Source organism: Falco biarmicus, chromosome 11 (genome assembly GCF_023638135.1).
Source record: "Falco biarmicus isolate bFalBia1 chromosome 11, bFalBia1.pri, whole genome shotgun sequence".
NCBI classification, from domain to species: domain Eukaryota; kingdom Metazoa; phylum Chordata; class Aves; order Falconiformes; family Falconidae; genus Falco; species Falco biarmicus.
Genome location: NC_079298.1, coordinates 27,911,322 through 27,928,002, shown reverse-complemented (window position 1 = coordinate 27,928,002; position 16,681 = coordinate 27,911,322).

The window sequence follows — 16,681 nt, the reverse complement described above, 5'->3', positions numbered from 1 at the left end:
AGTCACTTGCTTTGGAGGCTGATTGCATAGGAATGCATACAGTATATAATAGACATGCAAGGACTACTGGAAAAGTCAGTGCTCAGTGAACTCTGCTTTGCCAAGACCTTTTGCCATTTAAAATTTATGTTGCAGCACTGCTGAAAATCCAAGCAGACCTGAGTGTCACTGTGCCACAGAGGGGGAAAAAAAAAAAAAAAGCAGAGAAAGAGCTGTGAGCAAAATCTATGGCACATGGTACATGGCTGTGCTCTGCAGCTGATGCTCAAATATCACGCTGAGAGCGACAACATTTAATGCTGCATCATTTAGACATTTCTGCTTCTTCCAGAACAGAAATGAATGCTCAATGTTGTTACATTTCATCCTTCTGGACTCCTCCGGAGGATGCACATGGCTGAGACCTTACTGTCTCTTCTGAAACAGTGTTTGCCTGTCTTTCTGGTACACTGGATGCAGGCTGGATGCTAAAGACTGCAATTACTGGCTCAGCAGGTGAGACTGCTGCAAGCTGCTATCCCAAGGCACATTTGTGCCTTGGTGTTTCAGCTAGAAATAAGTTTCAATGTGGAAAGAAAAAACATGGGCTTCTAGACCTGTTTTGAATCTAGCCTCCAGTATCCATTACAGGCTCGTCTAACACAGGATCACTTGGATCACACAGGAATCTGACCAAGACCTATTGCAGCAAAGTTGCAGCAATCCTTAGACCATCATTCACAGATAGCCTGTTATCTTACAAGGAGATAATGCAAAAATCAAAAGAGATGCTGCCTTGGATAATCTCAGAGATGGAGCCACAGATGGAGCTACAGATGGACCTGGACTTTCCCAGGTCAAATATGTTCAGATCCAGGGTGCTGTTTCTGACCTCTGGAGAGACATGCTAGCTCAAAAGACACAGCTCTGAAAGGAGCTGTGCTGTTCAGCATTATCACGGTATAAGTTGACTGCCATGATGTACAAAGCTATCTTATTTGTGCATCACAGGAAACTGCAAGCCTCTGATGCGGGCAGCGCCAACAAATTCTGTTTCCTCATTTTATGAAAAAATGCTGCAGTCCCAGTCAGTCCAGCTAAACTTCCACAAAACCCTCACATGAGATTGCCGCTCAGCCCAAGTTCATGGGCTTGTCCCAGCTGGAAAGGCTTGCCAGGCGCAGACCCTGGTTTGTTACACAGTGTTAGATTCCCATAAAAACATGCCCAATATCCAATTAGCCAGCAAATCCTACTGGGGTATGGCTTGTCCTCTCCCTTTGTCACTGAGATAGCTTTATGCCATGACCACACTGCTCTCTGCATTCACCTCCAGTCCGTGAGATGTACCCTACCACTTGGCTGCCAGCAGAACCCAGTATGTTCCTCCTTTGCCCTCCGAGCACTGGTGTTTCAGGGTGCCTGTGGAGGGATGGCCAGGCTGAGGATGGAGCCACACTGGCCAGAAATGGGAAAGGCTGGGGCCATAAGAGCTGGAAAGGGAAGAAGAGTGGTCAGCGAGGTACAGGGGGGCAGGAAGCTATATGAGGAGAGGCCCCAGCCACGAGCTGTGGGAAGGAGAAGGACAGGTCCCACAGCATCCGGACAAGACAATCCTTGGGAACACTGTCCAGCAGCCAAGGGTCTCCAGGGACACTCGGCTGTTTCTGGAGGGAGCACGTGCGTGGGCTGAGTGGCCTCAGTGCCCTGCAAGGGAGGTCACCAAGAGCTGAAACCAGTGCCCCAGTGCTTTGGGACAGCGTGGCAGGATCTCTGGGGGAGCTGTGCCAGGCACATGCCTCCAGCATGACCCTTTGCTCGGCAACATCCCTCTCTTTACTGTTATCTTGTACTTGAGATTCATAATGGAGATTCACTTATGTTCTGAGTGAAAGCAGCTAAAAATAGCGCTAATATAACACGGATGAGAGATGAATTTACAAAATGGATCAAGAAAGCCCAGAAGCCCCTCAACAGTCATTATGTGCTCCCACAGCCTCCAGACATGCTTTCAGCGGTAAATGCTCTTGCTGTTTGTTAGGCAAAGAAGGAAATTGCCTAATACAGTCACAGATGCTGGGAAAGCTTTATGTTGAAGTGATTTCTTTTTGCCCTTTCTCTCTTCAACATCCCTCTCTCTGTTACCTACCTTGTAAGCCTCCTTCCTTCAACCAAAATAGGTGAGGCGTAGTTGCCAGCAGGCATGCAGAGCATCTGGTAAGCTTTCGCATCAAACCTTGCACTGGGAGAGAACAGACTGGTCATTTGTCATTTTCTAAGTCAGTATCAAGCTTCAGTGAGGCATTTCTTCCTTGTCGGAGGCAGACGCTGCCAAAAGCGTGGATGGCTTTTTTCAGGCTCATCCTCCATTAGGGTGCTGTGATTTCTCCCCTCTCTGTCCCTTCTGATGTGAGCTAGTTCATCTGCAGCTCAGCCTCTGAATAAGCACTATGGATTTGTAAAAGTTTTAAGCACTTGTTGGTGAAAGACAACCAGAAGGCTGAGGAGGGGCAACAGCCAAGAGCTCAGGCTACCACGACACCTGGATCCCTGGTGCTCGTGCTCCTTTGGATGGTGTGACAAGTACTCCTGGTTGCACAATGGCCCAGCTTCAGAAGGATGGGGGCTGGGGGGGAACATAGAAAGAAACCTACTTGCACCAGACAAGCTGCCCAGACACCTCTTGCAAGCTGCAGGTGCTCCAAGTTTAAGCCTTATCTTAAGAAAAACAGCCATTCCCCCCTCAGAGTTCAGCCTTTTGAATCAAAGGGCCAGGGTGACACCCTGCCCTGGTGCTGCCTCTTCCGTCTCGCACCCATGCTGGCTGTATCCGCACTCTGCTCTGCACAGACCCTGAGCAATCCCAGCCCCGCTGTGAGGCTGATGCAGGGGAAGTGCCTAATTTATTTTATTTCCCCCCTCAAATTGTTCTGGAGGTTTTTGGGGGTGCTTACTTCTCCTATTCTAATAGGCAAGGGCTCCAGGGAAGCTACCTTGCAGTCTGAGCTGTATTTAGAGTGACAGGCAACTGATGCAAAACAAGCTTAAAGGCAGTTTGAGAAAGATAAGTTGGATAGAAGCCTGGCTCACCCCTCCCTATGCCCACAATAAAGCCTTTGATGTGTCCCTTCTCTGCACTTGATCACGTTCCTGCTGCCTCTGTGATTCATATTATGCAACTGATTGACTTTGCAAGATATGAGAACAAAGTGTCTCCTTGCCCTGCTCCCTGATGCGCGTTAAGTGTGTTAGATTGGAAGGCTGAAGCAGAAATCAAAACAAGCCCTCAAGCCTGGTTTCTCTGCTAATCACTGGTGCTCATATCCTTGTTAAGCTAAGGGACTCTGTGCTAAATCTAAAGCTAAAGGCACCACCCTGGGCATGCTTCCATTGGTCTGTAGAGCTGTGCTTGTTGCAGCTTCCCAGCTTTCTGTACCAAGCAAAAATTGTGTTCCAACAGGATTTTTCTCTTTGAGGGTTAATGACCAGCTCTTGAAGCAGCCTCTGATCAATGAGATGTGAAGGGAGTAAGCCAGGAGGCAGAGAGGCCAGCTGTCTTGCCAGTTGCATCCCAGTTACAAAAAGTAAAAAAAAAATCATGGAGAGAGGAGTGGGACAAAGGGCATCACCTGCTCAAGCAGCACTATTACCCCTGAAAGCATGGCTCAAGGTATTTCTCATGAAAGCTCATACTGGTGCCGCTCAAGAACACAGTGCCCAAAGGCCAGCATATTCCAGATTAGCATCTACAGTCTGGTGCCACATCTCCAGGGCTGGTCTGTCAAAAGGACTTCACACCATGATGCTCATACTAGGAGGGAAACAGACACTGCCAACAGATGATGCGCTTTCATAGCCAAACACCACATCATGTGCTTTCATAGCCAAAGCACATCAACATGCTAGTGCTGAGCTTAACAGAGTTACTCCACTACATGAAAGCTGGTGTCGACAGAAAACATTTTTGCTTCTGTTTTTCTCAATTTTTCCTGTATCCAGCTGTGGATTGCCTTCACTTACAGCTCCTGGATAATAGAAGCTGAATCCCGCTGTGCTGTTTTACTGCTTTTTAAATTCTCTAATATATGTGCACTTGGTCCAAAACCCATCAGTCCAGTACAGGGGGCAGGCTGGACTCCGTCAGCAGCAGAGACCAAAGTGGGCTCAAATTTTAAAGAAATTAGCTCTAAAATCCTGCTTGTCTTTGTTCTGTATGAGTCACACAAGGTAATGTGCAGCAGAGGCTGGAAGGGGAATGGGGACAGCTCTAAGAATGGAAGGATATTCCCCCCCCCCCCCCCCCCCCCTTCTTCCATATCCCTTTCATATATTGTCTGGAATTATTCCTGAGACTGCAAGGGAAAGACATGCTACCCCCCATCTGAGATCAACAGAGCCTTACAGCAAATACTTCACCCTCACAGTACCTGCTTTCTATCACGGCAGAACAGTAACAGGCCGTGAACCCCGAACCGACACTCAGCACATGCTCGGGTGTTATTATATAGGGACATGGAAGCTATTCCCAGCCAAGACTCCATCCAATTTTTATCCAGCCCTATTCCATGTTCTAGAGCTTCTAGAGCTGATGTATTCTCAGGAAACCTGCTTCAGTACTAGTACAGAAATTTGACTATCAACCAGCCTCCACTGATGAACTAACTGGCCCAATTACCCAGAGTTTACAATTCAGTGAAGCAAATATTTTGTTTAGCTCCAAGTACATCAGATCAGACCACCAAGAAAGCTCGGGTGGTGTCACCCTCCCCCTTCTTAATCAGTCCAGAATCTCCAAATATTCAGCCATGGAAAAGCAGTGCTGAATCTGGCACGTACAGGGCTCAGCAGCAGCATAAGTACAGACTTGCTAATGAGGAAAAGCGTGGAGATTTATAATGTGAGCAATCCCGCACAGGGAATGAAGGGAGGGAGAGTGTGCTGTCCACACTGTCAGTCTGCTGAAGGTCAGTGCAGGATGAATAGATGAGTTATAGAAGCTTTCAATCAACTACATGGCTAAGCAGATAAAGTTTTTTCCCAGGAAGTAAAAGGCCACCAGCCTGGGACCAGTGTGTACCAAGAAGCAGGACTAGGACTGTGCAGCCAAAAGCACGGGACAGCAGGTAGCTGTGAACTTGTGACAGGGAGAAAAACAGAGGCAGCTGGGATACTGCGGCAGAGCGAAGGGTTTGCAAGACCAACAAGAAAGATGACAGACTGCAGAGGAGGAGCAACAGGGACCAAAGAACAAAGTACAGACAGGAGAACAGCAAAGGCTGGGGCAGCCTGATGTTGCTGGAGGAATGGAAGGAAAAGGTGGCTGAGGGCAGGGCAAGACATAGGACATGCAGAAAGCCAGGTACATCAGCTTGAAGCTGTACACAGTGTTCTTCTTGTTAACAACAGCATGGGCTAAACTTTTCAGGTTTGAGAATTATCTACTTCTCCTAGTCAGGACATGTTTGTTCCCTTGATGGCTTGTCAGGGAAAGCAATGGTATGTGGATTACTGCAACCTCAATGCCATTGCCTGGGCAGGATGTAGGGTCTTCTGCTGATAACATGTCCGTGCTGTGACATTACCACAGCACAGGCCTTTTGGTCATGCCATAAACACATTCTTCAGTTTTACAACCAGGAATGGCATCCTAGGAACCTGGTTCTGGGATCAGGGCTCCACAGTCTCAGCATGGGTCATACTTTGAATCCTCATTCTGTTGTTCTCCCCCCATTGTTTACACACACATTTCAATTCAGACATCACTTCAACCTTAATATTTCTATTACAAGTCTCTTATACATAGATATATGGGATAATCAGAATATTCTGCCTCATTCAGATGTTTAGTAAGAGGTCAGAAGACTGATACTGCTCTTCAAGAAGGCTGAACGCCAACTGGAGAGAGTCCAGATCACAGACCTATAAGGCAAGATAGAAGAATGAGAGTTTGTTCAATCTAGAAGTGAGCAGACCAAAGGGACACAGGGTAACGATACATGAAGTACCTAAATGTCACATCCATAAAAGGCTGTAGTTACCAAGAGAAAGATGATAAAATATTCGGTGCATCCATGCTGATTAAGGACAAGAAATATTTGTCTGAAATTACACTAAGTCAAGATTAGATTAAGCAGCAGACAAGATTTTTCCAACTGTAAGATCATGAAGTACTAGACTAGATCACCTGTGGAAAGGCTTATGACACCACTCAGAAAAGCTCCCACTACAAATGTAGTTTATTTGCCTCTGCCTTGGATCTTGATGAAGTTCTAGATGGCCTTTCTGCATTCCCTCAGCAAGGGCTTATTGAGGAGGTGATAAAACAGTAGTCTGAAGTTCAGCGTTGAGACCCACATGCAAGGATCCTAATGATCCCACCTGGCTGCCTCAGAGACAGACACAGAGCTGCTGTTGGGTGGCTGGGCCCCACTGGTTCTGTAGAGCCTGTCCTTCAACATGGGAAGCCCAACTGTCTTTTGCAGTCTAGACCTTCCCACTCTTACCAGGCTTTGCTGCCCTTTGACCGCTGCAGGAAGCCAAGCTGGGCTGCTTCATCAAACATATTCACTTTTTTTTTTTTTTTAGCTAAACAGGTTTCCACCAGCTCTGCAACACTGGGGAAAAGGAAGTTAATTTTCTAGCTGGAGAAAGCAGCTCACAGGTGACCACTCCCAAGGGAAAAAGTTGGTATCAGTGTTTCTTCGTTTCCAGTTAATTGAGTTTACTGAAGGGTACATAACATTAGAGTGCCTTGAGCCCTGGCCAAGTTTGTAAAAGTAAATAAAGACAACTCTAGTCTAATGTTAGAAAACTGACCCTTGGATTATTTCTGAGCTCACTCCTTTCAGCAGCTAGAATGAACACTGATGCATATGATGTAAAATAAGGAGCATTGGACTCATACCTTATTAATTCAACAAGCATGTTTGACTGCTGTAGCTAGAACGCATCTCTCCTCCAGAAGATGGGTCACAGGACAGAAGGGCAGCTCCTTCCTCCCAGGGCTTGTCTGGTGACCTCTCTGCAGCTCATCAGGCTTCCAGTCACCTCAGAAGGACCCGCTGCAAAACACCCTGTTAGGAAGCAGCAGGAGGGGAAATTCTCCATAAAGGGGGACAAGTGAGGAGCTGAGAACAACCCCAGCACAGACTGTAACCTCACTAAAGCACACTATCCCACAGCACCTGAGCAGGGCAGGCTGCACAGGGACTAACAAATGGTCCATCCGCAGCCCCAGGATGGACCAGGGCAAGGAGCATTTAGGGAGCCCTATCAGGTGCAGCAGGAGATGGGGTTGGAGAGAAACCAACCTACAACATAGCTCAGGAGGAATCTGTGGCCCAAAGCCTGAGTTTAAATAGAGCTCCTGGTCTGTGAGCAGAGGGTGTGGGTGGGGGCCCAGGTGAAGCTGGTTTGAGGTAAGTAAGGTCTGTGAGTGCCCTCAGGGTTCTGACACCGCATCTTCCCTCTGAACCTGCTCCTCATGTAGGCGAAGCCATCTCTGACCTCCCTGGGAAGAGCTGTGCTGCACTACTTACCCGAGACAACAACAACCATTGTGTGCTGCTCAGTTCCTCCTTGGTCCTTTCCAGCCTCATCCCTCTACCCCCTCATTGTCTGCCTGGTCACGCTGCATTCCATTCGCCAGCATCCTGCTGGCTCCTCCTGTGCTCTACAAGCACATCTTGCAAATTACAGCCATCCTAACACAGCTTTTTCTGCTCAGTAGAGTCCTGTTAACCAGCAACGCTCTTCTCAGTCTCTAGTGATTCAAACCACAAAGCCATTTGTCATGCTACATCTTCTTTCCCAGCGAGTAAAAGTCAATTAGTGTTTTCAGCTTTGCTCTGAAATATCCCCGGCTCCCTCTTGCTGCTTCATGCTACCAGGAAACCATCTACAATAATGACTTGTTTGGATGTCTAGTGCTGTGTTGCAGTGAATTTCAGGCTCTCTAAACTTTCCTCTCTGTGTACCAAACACCTTAAGCAGGAGGCACGTTTTACTGCCAGAAATTCTAAGATTAATGAGGTTTTGTACCTGTCGTATGGCCATTCTTTATATTTTATTTTTTATGCTCAAGAAAATAATGATGATTTTTGCTACCAGACCTTATCTCCTATCTTAAACACCTGAATTTTCAGCAATCTCTCTCATTTTCCTAATCTTTAGTAAAGGAATAAACTCTTGAAAAACAAATGCTCCAAAAGGTTTGCAGGATGTGACCTGGTGCTCTACACAGTCCAAGCATGTGCAGTGAGCACAGGTGGTCCTGTGGCCATCACTGAGTTCTGGTGGCCTGCTGTCCTCCGGGCGCCCTGGCCAGCACCAGCTGCTGTCACACGGTGCTGGCCCAGGCTCCCTGTGAGGTGGCTGGCTGCAGCCATGTCCATGCCCAGAGCCAGGTCTGAGAGGGGCTTGAAGCAGGGGGCTGTTGCGCTCAGCAGCAAATCAGCTCCCAACACAAGCTGCTGAGAGTCAAGGTGAATTTCTTTTGAATTTGTCAGTGTTAGGGTGCAATAAGGCACTAAAACTTGACTAGTGCGTAATAATTGTATTAGAGCTGCAAGGGTTTTAAAGTTAAACCAGTAATGTTTCTAAAACAGAAATTTCAGAAGTAGTGGTTTCTATCATATTGATATTTTAATTTGAAGTTATGGCTGTTACAGCAAATTCTAATTAAATAAGTTTTTTTTTAATGAAATTATTTAATTTCCTGGCTATTTTAAATTAAAAAATATTCAAGTCAATTATTAAATAAAACCATATGTGCTTAGGTTCATTCCTACTCAGCAATGAATCTACACATTTGCTTAAATATTATCATATGCATTTTTGAACCATAGCCTGAGAGAAAAGGCTTGAGAAGGACACACTTTTAATGTGCAGACCATGGGTCTCCTCCAGCAACGGCTGTCAGTCACCTGCTGATAACCGCTTCCATTTCTCAGCAAGACTCTCAGAGAACGGGCAACTTTTCTTCTGCCAGTATGATAGGACACACATTTTGTTTGGACATCGTCTCTACACTTGCTCCCAAAAGAAAAATTCCTATCTTTCCTTAAGGCTTCCAGAACCAGCTCCTGGACAGAGATGCAGCCAAGTGGTGCCCCTCCAGCTGGACAGCGGGGTACAGGTGCTCCACATCACACCTCTGCCTCAACCCCAGCGAGAAGTGCCTGGTTCAGCAGGTTTGTCATACCACCCTCTGGTGAGTAACAGAGCCACAGCGGACGAATGGCATCTCTGAGCACTCTGCTTGAAAATAGTGGCTGAGGTCTCCTACTCCACCGTGGTGTCAGTGGCCTCCCTTCCACACCACGTGAATGCCCAGACCTGTGGATATAACCAGTCCTTCCATTTGTAAATATTCCCCCCTGGGCAGTTTGTACTGTATTATCTGCCTCAAAGAATTAACGGAATAGTAATTCCTGGTCTGTGGCAGAAATGTGGGCTGGCCTTTGATTTCCATGGCATCCTTTCTGGTACTTCCTGGGGTAAGCTGCATGCAATGCCAGGCACCTGGTGCTCCAGTGAGTATGTTCTCTAACACCCACATCTCCTGGTTGTGTGGGGCTTGCCTTGGGAAGCAACGCAGGGTGCACAAATAAAAGCCTGAGTCAGTTTTGGGGAGAAGAGCTGCTGTTTAGATGCGACTGAGCATGTGCACAGTGAAGTGTTTGTGAGGGTTTTGCTCATCTCTGATTCAGCCTAGGAAGGAGCCGGCAAGAGTCACCCAGCCTGGCTTCAAGCCCATCTCACACAATTAGAAAAGTATTAGCTGAACTTAATAGGAAAATCAACATTAAGCAGATAGGAGCTGGTGCAGTTGTTAAAGACAATGTAGTGTTTTATCCCTGGCAGAAGCCCAGGCTAATGGAGGGCTTCCAGCATCCAGAGCAGCCTCCAAATGAAGGCTTAATTGGCCTCTGAAGCCACTCATATAATTACAAACACTTGTAATGAAGCATGAAAAATACAACAGCCCAGGACTGTGACATGGAGGGAAGAAATGATCTCATCTGTCTCAGAAAGGAAATCGAAGTTGTTTTACCTTCTTCCCAACTCCTACCTGGCCTGCAGGCTCCACTTAGGTGCTAGCTTCCAGGGCGGTGCTAAGACCAAGGGGAAATACGGCTTCTAACAGAAGGCAGAACTTCTGCCTTCCCCTGGCTGCTGGGGACACCTCTCCCACCCTTGGTGCAGGCTGGACACCAGGTGGACACTAGAATGGACTTCGACTGCCCACTGCTGGCATGCACAGTACGGCCCGGCCAGCAGCAAAACATCTGCTTTGGTGAAAGCTTTATATTTTGATTCTGCTTTAACTTTAGCTGAGTGACCCTCCGTGATTTCTGTTCAACAGCTGCTCCCTGAAACACGTGTCCCTGCCGATTACTCAGACACAGTAGCAGCAGCTGGAGCACCTGGTCCAGGCAGAGCCATGTACGTTCCCCCTCGCACCAGGGACCTGCAGACCCTGAAAGTGTGCTCCAGAGCAAAGTGGTGAGGAGTCCAAGGTACAGCTCCCTCAGTTGCTATGCTGGATTGAGCCAAAGATCAATGGGGTTTGTGCTGCTCGTTGCTCTGCAATGTTCCGGTTCACTGGGGGACAATTTGCTGGCTTGTTTGTGTTAGGGAAGTACTCTTGAGCCCTTTGGTGAGTTCAGAATCACAGAGTGAGTGAGGCTGGAAGGGAGTCAGGACCCATCTGGTCCAACACTCACGCAAAGCAAAGGCAGCTTTGAGGTCTTGTATCCCTTTTTATGGATCAGGTGGCATCTGGTCCCACCAAAAGAAAATCTCAACCAGGCATGTTAGGGAGGACCTAGAACTAGTTTAACTTCAATCAGGAAGGCTTCCTCCTTGCATATACCAGCAAAACAGCTGTACCTCCACCACACCCAGCTGTGTCCAAGTAGCCATGCCATCACCCTGACTAGTCAGCCTACTCAGAGTTTTGCAAGGCCACAGAAATATTGGTCACTCTTTCAGCATCAGTTCAGATGACACTGGACCACTTCATCTTATGCTTTTCCCCGACGTTAATCACTAAGGCCAGGGGCAGGAGCTGTGTGCATCCCTCACCTCTACCTCTGTTCCCGAAGGTCACAGCTGCTAATGCAGGGAGGGAAAAATTTCAGGAGAAAAATTCCAATGTCTCTTAAGGAAGGGGAAGGCATGGCACAGAGACTACTGCCACTGCCAGAAGGACAGCAAGGAGCTGTCAGCTGGGTGCCTGTCATGAGGTCGATAAGACAACACCGAGCAACACTTTTGTTCAGGTTGGTTTTCACCACACACTTGGGATTTGAAGGCTCACTGCTCTACACACACCTTGGCCTTCGCTCTTGGACACTACGTCCCTCCATCTGCAGAGCTCTGGTGCTCTTTTCCCATGTGTCCACATATGCTCCACATGGTGTCCATACAAAGCTACTGAGTCACTCCTACTGGGGATGAGAGGTAAGAAATTTCCATCCTCTTCAATAAACTGACTTTGGCTCGACTTACCCAGCCTCCTGTTATCACTGTGGCATGCAGCTGCAATTAAACACTGAGTGCTGAACATTGGTCACTGGGCAGCCATCATTTTCATGTGACTAATGTTGTTTGCCAGAGACTTCTATCCAAGAGTTGGAGCCCTGTGTGGGCCAGACTATGTCAAGAAATACTATATGATAAGCTCACATCTAGCACTCGCGATCTTAGGGTACACCAGCTGGTCTTCTAAAGCAGGCAGTATTCCAGCAAAGGGAGAGCATCCTCTCCCACCCAGGAAGATGGTGGTTAACAAACTACAGCTTCCCTGGCACAGTCTGGACAATCAGTCCCAAAGCCATGAGTTCTTCCTGGCTTATACCAAGCTTTGTATCATTTTACAGCTAAAATGCTAAAATACGATCAAATCACGTTTAGCTAGAGCAAGGCCTGACACGAGTTTAACTGCCCTCAAGTGATGACAAGCAGCAAGTGCAGATAAAGAAGTCGCCTGAAGAGAAGCACGTTTTGCAGGAGCCTGAGTGAGACTTCAGAGGCTCACCTGTGCACAGGAGGCTTTCCCTCACGTGTCAGGCTCAAGCCTGGGGTTTTACTTTGAAGTGTCTGCCCTGGCTCTGCCCCAAGGCCTTGCTGGGCTTCCCTGCTTTCGGCTCAGATAACCATCAGTCAGCTCCGCCTAAATGAATACAGCACGGCAAGCACAGAAGCAAAGCAGTGACCAACAGTTCTTCAGGAGCGTGAAAAGGACCCCAGCTCACAGTCCACCTGTTTTTTTGCAGCCGAGATTACGCAGGTTCCTGCACGCACTCAGATACCAGATAATGAGCCCACGTGCAAACGTCAGGAGCAGCTGTGTCTTTTGCCACGTCTGCATAGCCCTATCACAGAAGTAGCAGAAACAAAAACACAGTGCGTGCCCTCAGCACAAACAGGGAGTTCTGGCTGGTAGGGCTGTCACTGGAAGTGGGTGACCAGGATACCAGTGCATGGTCATCCACCTCTAGATACCCGAGATCTATCAGAAGCAACAGTGTACAGTTTGAGCAGGTGAAAGGATCATCCTGATCATTCTCAGCAGGGACAGAAGGGTTCTCTGATACAGATGATCTCTAAACTGAGGGTTGGTGGTCTGAGTTTGTGGAGTCAAGGGGGCCAACTCTTTTGCTTCCCTAGGCAGCTGACAAAGAAGGTCACGTGTGTCTGGGGTGACCAGATAGCAAAACCGAAGGTACCAGAGAGGCCTGGCTCACATACGAGCTCTCCCATAGCTCACAAGGAGGATCATCAGGGAACACGGGCTGTAAGCTCAAGCATGAAGCCAGGGCAAGAGCCAGCACAGCCTGTGCACTCATGCAGGCCACGGCACTGTCCCACAGGAGGCACAGCAGGGCTCTGCTCGGGCTGTATCATGGACACAGGGCACATCCCCTTTGGCCCTGTGGTAGCCCGCCTCTACCCAGCTCCTGCTAGCTGGCCTTTCTGCTGGCTGCAGGACTGGCCCTGCTGATAGAGCCAGCTCTAAACCTTGGGGGAATCCTAAACAGGGCAGGATGTGACTAAATCACCTCCAGAAAAGAAATACAGTGTGATAAGGAAAAGGTGGTGAGTAAAAGGAATACGGTAAGTAGAGCCATGAAGGCCAGCCAGTTTGCCCGCCCTCAGTCACAGCTAGCCCAGCCCAGGGTAACTGTTTACAAGAAGCAACAACTGACGGAGCAGAGCTCTGTCATCCGCTCACTGCAGGGAGTCCAGAACGCGACTTTTATAACTCTGGTGTGACCCATGTCCTGGGGTCCGCAGCCCATGCCTGCCGCTGCCTGCTGCTTGCTCTGCCCTGGTGAGGCAGAGGGGCACAGGCAAGCCCTGAGGCAGAGCGCTGCTGTGTGCTCAGTCCCACAGGGCGATGGCTGTGCGAGCCACCCTGGCTGCGGCAGTGATACTGATACTGAAAAATCAGAGAAAAAACCCTCTAATACGAGGTTTGGAGCATTAGAAAGCAGGCATTATTTATTTTTGGTGCCAGATGCACGGGGGATAAGTTCCACCCAATGTGCATGCTGACTTTGTTCACTGTTTATATGGACGATCTAAACATATTAAAGACACTTCTGAGAAACTATTAGCATATTTATTACAGTTCCGAGAACTACGTATCATATCTACACTCCTACTACAGGTGTGGCCTAATGGGCCGGGGGTCCTCTGGTGGTCATTTGGGACGTCTTCATCCTCTTCCTTGTCATCTTTCTCTTCTTCTCATCCTTTTCATGACCTTCTCTTCTTCTGACCCTGTTTCAGCACTCCTGGCTCATGCCTTGGTTTTGGACCAGCTCTAATTTACTTAGTAGCTGAACTATACAATGCAGTGTTCTACTAATAGCTAAACTACATAACACAGTGTTGTACAGCTCGGCAATGCCATGGATACATTAGTTGCAACCTTTACCGTTAAACACATGGGCAAAATTCACCCGGTATTAATACCGTAAAGTTGGTCATGGAGAAAACCCCTCTAAGAGTGGATCTGAAATTTCAGAAGGCAGGCGTTCTTTATTACAGCACTGGGAGCACAGAGGAATGTTTCCTCCAAGTGTGCTCACCAAGTTACTGGAGGGTATGCATTATAATACATGTATGTGCATTATAGATGTATACAGTGGAGCACTTACACACTCATAGTGCATTACACATTCATTTCCATTTGTGTACAGGACTGGTTACAAGTTTCTCACTTCTAATGCAAACCACCTTCAGAGAGCACTGCTGAGCTTTGTTACTAACTCCACGTGCTCCCCCAGTGGGGCTTGCCCTCTCTCGGGGGGGGCTGTTTGTGTCAGAGGTCGCGATCTCCCACCACCACAGTTATCTTTGTCCTATTTTCAACCAACTGTCTGTGACTTGCAGCACCTTATCAGTTAGTCTCCTCCTGTGGCCAGAGCTTCCTCACTGGGAGGCTTCTTTCTGCATAACTTAGATATAATAGTGTGCTTTTCCCCATCCTTCCCAAGGCTGACTCCCTGGATTAGCAGTCCTTTCATCGTCACTTTTAGAACTTTAGAGACTCAGCTTGGCCTAAACTTTGTGCACAGATTTCTTTAACACAGAGCTAAACACTAAATCAGAGTTTGGTAATTTGGGAGTTTAGGCGTCTTGTGCCTTTGCTGAGCCAGCAACCTTCCCCTTAACCGAATGCTTTGACATGAATAGATAGGTACCTATATCTGTACCAATACAGTGGCATCTACACAGTAGCATGAGTGGCAGCAGGCCCGGCAGGGTGCCGGGGATGTAGGCCCAGGGCCTTCAGGTCAGGCAGAGCTGTCCTGGCTGCCACGTTGTGGCTGCAGCATGCCAGGAGGTGGGGGCTCACTGGTGGCCCTTTCCTGCCCGGCAGCGCTCCCACCGCCAGTGCTACTAGCCACTGTGGCCCCGCGGGCCAGGCCACCCTGCGTGCCGTGCTGCTCGTGCTGCCCTGCTTGCCACCACTGTGCTTCTGCCTCTGCTCGGCAGGCCCGGCGGCCATCGCCATGCCTCAGCCTGGCGAGCCCACGGCTGCATCTCCTGGAAAAAAAAACCCAGACAACTCCTTTCACCAGAGAATCTCCTAGGCAAAATATTTGGAAAAAAGCAGGCTATTTTACCGATTCTCTTTTTAGTCCTTAAGAATGTATTGCTCCGTATATTGCTACGCCTGGCGGAACCAAAGCTGAGCAAGCCACCTCAGCAGGGCTGTCTTGGGCAAACCGCAGCTTCCAGCGCCAGGGACGGAGGGAGGGATGCGCTCAGCTTGTCTGGATTTGACTGGAAAACACCGGGGACACGGATTTCCAAGCAGTGCCGTTCATGTCCCCTTTTTGGAAGGAGGAGAAAGGACATGTCAGAATTTTTGCAATAGAGCAAGCAGCGGGACAGCTGTGGCCATTGCACTGCCTGTCACCTTATTCTGGCGCTGGAAGACCTGGATGCCCATACAGCTGTTCTCACCTTCCATCCTCTGGGAAAGATATATCTGTCAGGACCGGGGTGTGATTTGGTCATCAGAAAGCAAAGATTTTGTTTTAAACCTGGAGACCATTCCATGGGAAAAAAAAAAAAAAAAAAAAGAAAAGAAAAAAAAAAGAGTCTTACTTAGCCTCAGTGACAAACTGTAAAGTTAGGCTTTGAAAGGGGCTTGTGGATGGAGCAAAGCAGTCTGCAGACCTTCCCTAGGGAATACAAAAAATGACCTGTGGTCACTGCAAATTGGAATGGAAACTATTTCATACATGGCACAAGGACAAGTTTCAGATCAACATTTTCTATCTTTAGGCAATCTAGGCTGATGTGCAACAGATGAAATGCAACATTTGTATTAGATTTGGTGACCACAGCAATATCAAAGTTATTACAAGTTTTATGTTTATCAAATTCATAACGTAACCTGATAAATGATCACCTGATTTTAGTCAACAGAGAGACTAGAATAGTTTGCTTCCTGGTGTGCATACTGAAAGTGCAAATACCACATTTCCTCCGTTTTGAGGAAGTATTTTGGCAAGCTTTGCAAAACTTATTTTTGTGATTCCAGTTATTCTAGCTGCAACAGAAAAGGTCAGACAAGAAAGACAGGAGCAGCAGACTGGATCTAATGAGAATCTGGTTTAGATGCTGGTGTGAAAACCAGACATCAGCATTTGCAAAAGCCAAGGACTGTGTCAAATCAAAACTGCAATAACGAAGCACATCATGACTTGGGCTAAAAGCCAGAAAAATGCAAGAAGTGAATAGTGCCCAAATGACAAGGTTTTTTTGTCATGAACATGACAGCAAGGGTGAGTACGTAAAATCTGTACTGCTGCTAGGGTCCAGAATGACGAGTGGGTTCAATTCTTTCTTATGTTGCTGCTCACATCTGCTGTGTGCCAACATGTCTCAGATCTGAACCAGGTCACACAGTGTCCAATCCAATGCAACAAATTCAACAGATAAGATTTCTTGCATGACCGAAATTAAACATATGCTTAGGTACTTTGCTAGAGCAGAGCTTTATCTCTACTATGCCTGAAGCTTTTCTGAAGGCTAGCTAAGAGTCACAGCCCTCAGCATACTACTGTGTTAGGTAACCAGCAAGCTTTTCATGAGGGTTCCTGCAAATCTGAAGAATAAATTTGTTGGCAGTTTTGGGGAAGCTGGTGTTACCCTGATGCTTGACAACTGAAGA